A 10,724-nucleotide genomic window follows, 5' to 3' on the forward strand; every position below is an offset into this window, starting at 1 on the left:
CTCCTCCATTTTACTGTTGCTATAGGGGGATTGCTACACCTCCTCCACAGCGAGTCTGTTACCTTCCCAGCATTTAAGAATGCTGGTACACATTTATACACCTGGGTAGAGAGGAGTAATCAAGATAAAGTGCCTTACTCAAGGGCACAACACATGTGTATAGCGGACGGTATTAGTTGATAAGGAACCAGATGTGTGTTTAAAAAAAAAATTTTGTGCAATAAATAATTACCTATATAGCGGTCACTTATTATTACAATGTATGATTTGTGTTAGCGTTGAATAATCCACAATTCTCCTCCACTTCTTACGTATACTGAAAGATCTCCTCATGCTGCTTATAGGTAGCTACATCATGAACTACAGGGTGTATTAAAATGATTGGTACCCATCAATATCCATTGAGTATTAACAAGACCGCCATATCAAAATGCAGCATAACCTGATTTGTAGATTTATGTAATAAAAGGTCATAAAACTATCAATTGTAGTAGCTTCAAGAGGATTCAATGTTGAATTTGGAAGACACATGCGATTCATTACATGACAAAGCTGATGGGTACCAATCATTTTGATACACCCTGTATCTGAATGATGATAGCTTACTACTTCACCTTTCTACAGCTGACAACATACTGTGATGCGCCCTGCCCAGTAATTTAATTTGATCATTTAACTTTGTTTACAAAATAAACCTATTTCATGAGAGATATGAGAAGCGGTAAACTTCTTTCAAGTAATCTTGTAAAAGTAAGAGTTTGTATGTTAGGACATGTTTTAGGGAAAACACCATTGGTTGCAATACTTAATTCCGTCAAAGTGTATTTTATATAATCTTATAAGATCCCCACATTGCCAGAATGTTCAGTGCATTGCACAAGATATAAAGCCCAGAGTTATTATTAGATTTTTTTGTGAGTGTAAAAGGTAAAAGCAATTTAGTTTTCTCTTGAGAGATCCTTTGAAGGGAGTTCTTGAAGGTACCTGTGAATCAGTCATTTGTGACCGTTCACGGCGAATGAGCCGTAAATTCCTACCCGGTCAATTTTGTTTTATTTCGTGTTTAAAAATAAACATCATAAACTTAAAAATGGTATATCATTTGACTTCAAACGATATCCAGAAGCGGGGTTATGGTTTGTTAAACTTTGCTCCTTCAACAAAATTATAGCTTTTACGTTTTTACATATGTCTCTTTTTCCACATTGCTGGCAATAAATATCAAACAGTCATAATTGGCGGTCATTTCAAATCATCCCCAAGTCAACGAGGTTTAAGAAAGTTCTCTCAGTGTTAATTGTTGGTTATGCATACCTGTACAAAATACAATGCCTGGTAACCCACCACTTGAACAGGATTTAGCAAAAGCAAACAAAGACCAGAGCTATTAAAAGTTCTATAGCCATCTAAGGTAGAAGCTTATTATCCACTTCAACAATAGGATTATTGATTAGTTTTGACTATCAAAATGAGACAGATGTCGGGCCAGCTTAAGTTACCGATGAATACGACCTTCGTACACATTTTACACCATAACTCAGAATACAATTTAGGGAATTTACGGCTCATTTGTGCTGCCGGGTCACATTTGCTTAGCCAATAATGCACTGATATTTTTGATTTTGTCATATCAATCGAATGGCAATAAAATTCCTAGAAGGCAAAGTTTCATAATACCAGTTATACCACATCCATCCATCCCTGGTATACTCAGAAACCGATTTTACTATCAATGCATATTATCTGTTTTTGACTATACAATGTAAACATGAGCAAGGTCATGTTTTTGTAGGATCAGCAGGTAGTACTGATAATGAAATTGCACGCTAATTAAAAAAACACTTATTTTGTAAACCGATAAAACTCTGTGATTATTTATGGAAAAAATTTAATGGAAATGCTCTCAATGAAATAATTAACATATTAATTATACATTTTGTTTTATCAACGATGAAAATCCGTTCACAAATAAAGTTTTTAGGACATTATTTGACAATTCAATTCATTCAGAAAATGCAAGATTAGATTGAGTAATTATGCAGTCTTTTTGATTTAATGTGCTTGTAACTAAATCCTGTTATCTACCCAGCAATGTTTGCTTATCTTAATTGGAACCCTAATGATGTGGTATAATCTGTGATTAAATAGGCCTATGATAGTGATATTGATTTGAAAGCTTGTATTTCCACGAGTTACTTGCTGGCGAGTTATATAAGCCAGAGTCAGGATGTTGGTATCATTATGCCTCAAATCACTGATTTATTGTAAGATCAGTGCAGAGTAGATTAGATACGAAAATGGAAATTTAAAACAAATTACTATACACCTGATCCATGAACTGTGTCTTTTATAAAGCCTCTTCTTGCTTCAGTTTTAGCCATTTAATTAAACAACTGTATCGTGTACTAAATGGTACAAGACAGAAAAGGCAAACAGACAGACATTTAGAGTTATGAATTAGAGAGTTAAATTGTCATGGACATGATGGGTGTAAGCGCAAAAATGTTGAATGTCAGATCAAAGTCATCCGAGGTGAATTAAGTATAGATTGTCAGATTGTTGATCACAATTCTGGGCCAAAATTGTTAAAGGTCATCTGAGGTGGACTAAGTATATATTGTTGGATTGTCAGAATGTTCAAAGTCGTGTCATAAAACGTACTAGTAATCACAATTAAGCATTAAAACCATCAAGGTCGTATCAATGTTAGCAGTTACTGATAATAGATATTTGGATTGTCATGGCTGGTTATCACCCGCAGCAAACATTTTTAAGGTCGTCTGAATATAGATTGTTGGATTGATGCGAAACTCGGTGGATGTGATTTCCATTGATCCCTTTATTTGTACAAATATAAATTTATAAATGTAGACCTATTTAGCACACATTTTTCAATATAGCTTTCTACATAAAAATTCTTGAGAATTTCCTAAAGTATATTTCATTGGTGGTAATTATGAAACGTGAATTTCATCCATGGTGTTGTCTTTTTAAAGACATTTCTTGTTATTATTAACTATTATAATGTGCAAGAATATTAATTAAAAGGAAATAGCACCAGCAATAAAATTAAACACATTGACAAAAGTCTACATCAAATCCAGAATAAATGTGATTTTACAAATTGCACAAAACAAATAAATATTTAAGGAACATCATTACACAGAAGCAAGAAATCAAGATTAAATTTCTATGACGCATAAATAAATCATTCATATGATACTATCAACATGGTTAAGGCAATATTTAAAATGTTTAACATTACGGGCAGCTTTTAGATGGTCATCTAGAGCATTTCAAGACACAGAACCCCTGTAATGTAGACTTCTCTTCTTAAAATTTGTGTTAGGTTTAGGAATGCTTAGCATCCAAAAGCCACGAAGGTTTATATCTCTCATTATTTCTCAGATTAAAATGAACACTTAGATAGGGTGCCCTGCCATTGTTCAAAATTTTGAACATTGTAGCAACATCATGATAATCACACCTTTGATTAATCAGTCAACATTAATAGGTAAATTTTCACGGGAAAATTTTCTGGACACGTGACCAATGCGTATCAATGTGAGTGTAACCTCGAGCCTGATCTCTGACCCCCGGCGGTGACCTCGCTATTCAAGTCTTAGTAATTTTGAATTGGAATAGTATTTTTGACCGCAATTTTGATAGAAATTTGTGCATTGCAAATTTATTGAATATTATGTTATCTTAATTTTTCACAATATCATCAAAACGTAATTTCAAAAATATCTATCTACGGAAAAAAATATTTATCTACGGAAACTCTTACCATAACATTATTAATTTGCGACAAGTAACTTATTTTGCCTCAAAGGAAGAATTCTTCCTATTCAAATACACATTCCATAATGCTAATACATGTATGTCTGCGCCCATGGGTGTCACGTGTCCAGAAAATTTTCCCGTGAAAATGTACCTATTAATTCTGAATGTTAATACAATCCCAAACTAGAACTGACAGTGTATTTGAACTAGAATCAGACCATTTGGCGCCAGTGATAATTTTGGCAGCTCTATTCTGGAGTTTTGATCCATATCCATGTCATTAACTTCACAATTAGACCATATTACATCACAGTAGTCTATGTGAGGTGCAATAACACTTGTACAGATGAGAGACATTGTTTATGTGATGGTAATTCATTTTTACATTTTCTAAGCATGTATAAACCTGAGAGAACTTTCTTCCTGATGTTGTTAACCTGATCATGCCAGGTCATACTATCATGACACCAAGATGTTTACAGCTGTGTACCTGACGAAGTTTAACACCATTTATGTTGACATTAATGTTGTGGTCTTTGACTACAGCAAGACGTTGTTTTGACCCCATTAACATGAATTCTGTTTTTGACACATTTAAACTTAGTTTATTACATGTACATGCAAGCCAATCACTGACATTTGCCAAGTCTTTATTGATAATTTCGACTAAGTCATCAGTATTGTTACTAACAGCATACAATGCAGTGTCGTCAGCGTACATACTAACATTAACATGTGAAGTACAAAGAGGTAAATCATTGATATACATAATGAACAACATTGGTCCAAGAATGGAGCCTTGCCTTGAGGTATGCCACAAACACTATTTGCTGGCTTAGACATAGTACCATTAATTACAGTGTTATGACTCCTTCCAGTCAGATAACTATTGAACCAACTTATGCTTGTCTCGTGAACATTAAAAGCTTTCAACTGAAGTGATATCTCATGATTCACCGTATCGAATTAAAGCCTTTTTTAAATCAATCGTGACAAGGCCAACATATTTACCTTTGTCAATGACTTCAAACCTGTCCTCGCAGATATAGTGGAGTGCTGGGTCTAAAATCAGACTGCTTATCATAAAACATGTCATTAGTATTAAGGAAAGTATATTTGGTCAAACACCGCTCTCTCAATAACCTTGGAAATTACAGGTAAAATGGAGATGGGTCTATACTTACCTGGATCCGTAGCATCACCACCTTCGTAAGTAGGGCAAATCCTGCCATTTATTTTTTCAGGCATCAGGAAAAATCCCACTTTCCAAAGATAAATTGATCAAATAGGCAATGGGTTCAACGATTGATGCAGCCGCCATTTTGCTGAGTTTATATGGAATATCATCTGTGCCTGTGGCTTTTCCCTCCGGCAACGATCGTAACTTGCTGAGGACTTATATTATTGATGACTAACATGCTGAAACAGAAAACACTTACTTGAGGGGAGCATCCTTTCTATCTGCACAGGCGTTTGGAATTGAATCTTAGCAGCAAGATCAGGACCTTTATTGGCAAAGAATGTATTCATAATATTTGCAATAACTTTTATTTCTGTTTCATTGCCATTTTCTCCTTTATAAGTTATATTGGTACCCTTACTTTTACCAGGAATAATCTGTCTAATTGTATTCCACACTTGCTTAGTGTTGTTACTATTTGTTTGAATACTATGCTTGATTTTATAGTTAACCCTATTTTTCATTGATCTGAAGGCAGACTAATCTTTACTTGGTCCAGTCTTATAATAGCTTTCTTTTTCAGACAATCGCGCTCACGCATTAGCTTAATGATATCATCGGTGAGCCATGGTGCTTTCTTATCTCTTACACGTTTCTTCGTAATAAGTGCATGATGGTTACAAACATTTGCAAAAAGTGATTGGAAGTCCCAATGCATGTCAGAGGCCTCAAATAGGAACAAAACATTATTCCTGAGTAAGCAGTTGGACCACTGCATCTTAAAAACATTTTTATGGAGATAATCCAAATCTACAATATGATGCTTACTAAACATTTGGTTTCAGTTTTTAACCGTTTCCGACGTACCAAATCCGTTTCCGCTGTATTCCCCCATACCTAACAACCCAAAATCACATTTTCATCAAATAACTTATCTTATAACCGAGATTTAAGGGCTGGGGTATGAACGTTTGGACAGTATTTATTTTGGGACATTAGAGCACATCAGACATATCGAATTGCATTCTGAATACGAAGAATGTCATTCTGATATCAAATAATTTTGGTTTTTGTAATTCCCAATACACATTTTATGGCAAATCATTAAAAATTGATATTTTTGATATTTAACAGTACTCGAAGTAAACTTTATAAATCTGATGATTTATACTTAACGTGTATGTAGGTGGGATTAAATGCCGACGATCAATTGAAAATTTTGACCTTTCGTATTGAAGATATGGATTTTTTCCCAAAACACCAAAAAAAAAAGGTCTTTTGGGGAAAAAATCTATATCTTCAATATGAAAGGTCAAAATTTTCAATTGACCGTCGGCTTTTCCTCCTGCTACATACACTTTAAGAACATATCATTAGATTTATATAATTTACTTCGAGGACTGTTATATATCAAACATTTGAAAAATATCAAATTTTTATAATTTGTCATAAAATTTATTATATTGTGATTTTCAAAAATGAAAATTATTTGATATCAGAAAGACATGCTTCGTATTCAGAATGCAATTCGATAGGTCTGAGGTGCTCTCATGTCCCACAAAAATACTGTCGAAACGTAATAAACGCTCATTTTTGATCCCTTAAGAGTATAATCATGGGTAATTTCAATATCCTGCACGTAAGACAACAGAGATATGATGAATGATGTAGAACCTTTTGAATGATCCTCGTAGATACGTTTCTCTCCCACAACGAATGCGCCGCTGCCATTTATCCGCTGAAATGACTCATTTTTACGATCTGCGCATTGCGCATCTGCAGTGTTAAGAAAATTCGAGTTTTGTCACTTTTTGTTTTCAAACCGCAGCCTGGAAGTTCAAAGCGCAGACAGCTTCTTATCATATTCTTTCTGTGCTCCTGCGGCTTCATGTCTTTGATTAGCTTCTGGTTTTTTCTAAAGCATAGGCCTGCTCTATCTGTCTGTCCCCTGCACATCTCATTTAGTATCAGATGGAGTTCTCTCTGCTCTAGTTCCTTGACTCCATTCCATCTGACGTGCTTTACCTTCTTTTGGAAACAGTCTTTGTACATATTGATTCCATCTATAGAGTGTTTGTTGAGATGGTACTTGGTGACCTGCATGCACTTAGAGGTGGTGAGCTTCTTTAGCTGTACTCTATTCCTACTTCGGTACAGGGCGGTGTTGATGACGTTGGTGGTATATCTAGCCCATCGCTTCAAGTGTTTGGTGCAGGTAGCCTGCAGATTCTCGAGGAACGTAATTGAGAAGTTATAGATGGTGAATTCCCATGTTTGGGTACGATTGCGTTCTTGTAGATCCAAATCTTCATGATTCTGTTGAGTTGGCTCTTGTCCATTGTTTTTAGTCTTTTGTTTTTAGCATATGTGCTTGCTTGTAAATTGAACATGAATCGCCCTCCTACACTGAAAAAGATTATCACCACCCGCCACTTGAAGGCTATCAACATCACTGACTTCTGTTCGGACTTCTGCAGCTCAGCTTTTTCGACCAACCTGTTCGAGATCACTGATATGTCTCATCTTGTTGATCAATACAACAAACAATCTTCAATATGCATGCGCCTGCTAAAACTCGCACTGTCATAATTAGACCTTTCTCCCCGTGGTATAATGACGAGATACGCGAGGCAAAGCACAAGAGGCGACAGCTGGAGAAGAAATGGCGTCGCTTGAAGCTGGAGATTGATAGGCAACTGTATTCCGAACAGCGGCAGTTTGTCATCGGTCTCATGTGCAATGCCAAGATCAACTTTTACTCCGCGCTGATAAATGAATCTGCCAACGATCAAAAGCAGATGTTCAAGACATTTGACAAACTTCTTCATCGAAGCAAAGACTCACCTCTTCCAAAATCGTCTTCTGATGAAACTCTTGCTAACAGGTTCTCGGACTATTTTAATAAAGAAAATCCAAATTATTCGTGATTCATTTCCTCCAACTGTTACCTATATCTGCATAGATGTATCAACGAATATCTGTTTGCATCACTTTACTTTAACCACAGAGGACGAAGTAAGGAAAATTATTATGAACTCTCGATCTCCAAGCAAGTCTTGTTCATTGGACCCTGTCCCGACATAGATTGTTAAAGAAGGTATTGACATCTTCCTTCCTGCTCTCACCCACTTGATAAACACTTCCCTGCAGTCTGGCCCCGTCCCTGTTGTTTTGAAGGAGGCGCATGTTAGACCTCTCCTTTAAAAAGTCGGCCCGTGTCGAACTTGCCTTGGATTTCCAAACTCATTGAAAGAGTTGTCTCAGCAAGAATATCCGATTTTCAAGAAAGAAACCAGCTTCAAGAATGCTATCAATCTGCTTACAAGAAACGTCATAGTGTTGAGACTGCTTTGTTACGCGCCCAGAGTGATATTTTGAGTGCATTGAACAGTGGGGATATCTGTGCTCTTATTTTGTTAGACCTATCTGCAGCATTTGACACTGTTGACTCAGCAATTCTTTTGAAAAGGCTGCATGATTATATTGGCTTGAGTGGCACTGCGTTATCCTGGGCTAAATCATACCTAAGCGATCGTTCTCAGCGTGTTGTCATCGGCAACTCCATGTCGGAGCCATGCACACTTGAATTCGGCTTACCGCAGGGATCGGTGTTGGGGCCGCAGTGGTTTACAATTTACACTCATCCAATTCTCGCTATTCGCAATAGGGGCGCCGCCAGCGGTTTGCGATGTAATCGTGATGTATCATGGGAAAAGGTCGACATCCAAGTCCGCGCAATACGAATATTACCATGCTATTACATAAGAACACGTGACAATATTTTTTTAGTTTATCAAAATAAAGGTGTTACACGCGAATCGATACTCAATAATACTTAATAATGTGATTTGAAATGTGCACAATTAATTTTTTCTCTATCGATTTGCGTGTAATACCGTTATATTGACGAACTAAAAAATATTGTCACGTGTTCCTATGTAATAGCATGGTAATATTCGTATTGCGCGGACTTGGATGTCGACCTTTTCCCATGATACATCACGATTACATCGCAAATCTGCTGGCGGCGTTTATAATAGCAGAATTGGTGACATAGCACAATCTGCAATTACATCTTTACGCAGATGACACCCAGATTTATTTTGCTTTTAAACCATGTGATTCAGTGGGAGCTGGTAGCCTAATGGATAAGGCGTCCGTCTAGAGATCGGAAGGTCGTGGGTTCGCTTCCCGCGCCGGCACATTCCCTTGCTTTTTTTTCAAGATGGGTTGTGTGCCGGTCGGGATTTGTATTTATATGTTATCTTGTTTAATTGTAACACTTTGGGTTGGTAAAACTGTTCACTCTTTCTTATTTAATATATTCAGTTTCCTCTCGTAGCGAGCAATCGTTCCCCATTGTGTTTATTTGTTCTTGTGCAGGATGCGTATCCCCATTACCTACTTTACTTATATTATACTGGGGAAACGATTAAGCATCAGTAATGATCTCCTTCACTTGTGTACTTGCGTAATATTTGTTTGTGTGTATTGTATACCTCGACTGCCAACATTAGACCCAGTTTTAACCACCGTTTATCAGTGGGAGCTGGTAGCCTAATGGACAAGGCGTCCGTCTAGAGATCGGAAGGTCGTGGGTTCGATTCCCGCGCCGGCACATTCCCTTGCTTTTTTTTTTCAAGTTGGGTTGTGTGCCGGTCGGGATTTGTATTTATATGTTGTCTTGTTTAATTGTAACACTTTGGGTTGGTAAAACTGTTCACTCTTTCTTATTTAATATATTCAGTTTCCTCTCGTAGCGAGCAATCGTTCCCCATTGTGTTTATTTGTTCTTGTGCAGGATGCGTATCCCCATTACCTACTTTAAATAAATGTAGACATTTATATAGCGCTTTATGCCGTAAACAGCCTCTAAGCGCTTTACATTTATTCCGCCGTCATTAGAATATGTCGGAACCACGTTTGCAGCCTACAAGTGGCGCAGGGTCCATCAGTACAACGACTGTGACTACCCCTAACAGCTTCCCATTGCACCTGGGTGGGGTGAGGCAAGCGAGGCAAAGCGCCTTGCCCAAGGGCGCAACACGGTGGTGGGACGGGGAATCGAACCCACGCACGTCGAGCAAGCTCTCAGATTATGAGTCCAAGGCCGTAACCACTGAGCCACCGTGCCACATGTGATTCTTCTCAAAGTATTTCTCGCATTGAAGCTTGCATCGAGGAAATCAGACTGTGGATGCGTGTAAACTTTCTTAAACTCAATGACACCAAAACCGAATTTCTCATCATCGGCTCAAAACATCAGAAATCTAAATCCATCAATAGCAATATTGTCATCGGAGAATCGCAAATTACACCATCTTGTGATGCACGAAATCTGGGTGTTATCTTTGACTCTGACATGTTTCATAAACTGCAAGTTGCGTCCACTCTCAAAGCCGCCTATATCCGTAACATCGGCAAGATACGCAAATATCTCACAACTGAGGCAACTCAACTCATTGTTCATTCTCTTGTAATATCTCGCTTGGACACATGTAATTCTCTTTAGTACGGTCTTCCACAATCACAACTTCGTCGTCTGCAATTGGTTCAAAATACTGCCGCTCGCCTCATCACTCTCACAAAGAAACGTTCGCACATCACTCCAATTCTCATTGACTTGCACTGGCTGTCTGTTGAACAACGCATTGAATTTAAGATCCTCACTTTTGTTTTCAAATAAAAAAATGGACTTACACCGTCATATATCGCCGATCTTCTGCACACTTATATACCTGGGCGCAATGGACTTCGT

The 10,724-nt window shown here is 37.4% G+C and overlaps 1 non-coding gene across 1 annotated transcript; it reads left to right on the plus strand.

Annotated features, from left to right (window-relative positions):
* Positions 1–9,512: 9,512 nt before the first annotated feature.
* On the plus strand, positions 9,513–9,586 carry Trnas-aga (transfer RNA serine (anticodon AGA)). The gene has a single exon. It is a non-coding gene; the product is annotated as a tRNA-Ser (tRNA).
* The last annotated feature ends 1,138 nt before the right edge of the window (positions 9,587–10,724 follow it).

This window comes from Amphiura filiformis, chromosome 6 (assembly GCF_039555335.1).
Source record: "Amphiura filiformis chromosome 6, Afil_fr2py, whole genome shotgun sequence".
Classification (NCBI taxonomy): domain Eukaryota; kingdom Metazoa; phylum Echinodermata; class Ophiuroidea; order Amphilepidida; family Amphiuridae; genus Amphiura; species Amphiura filiformis.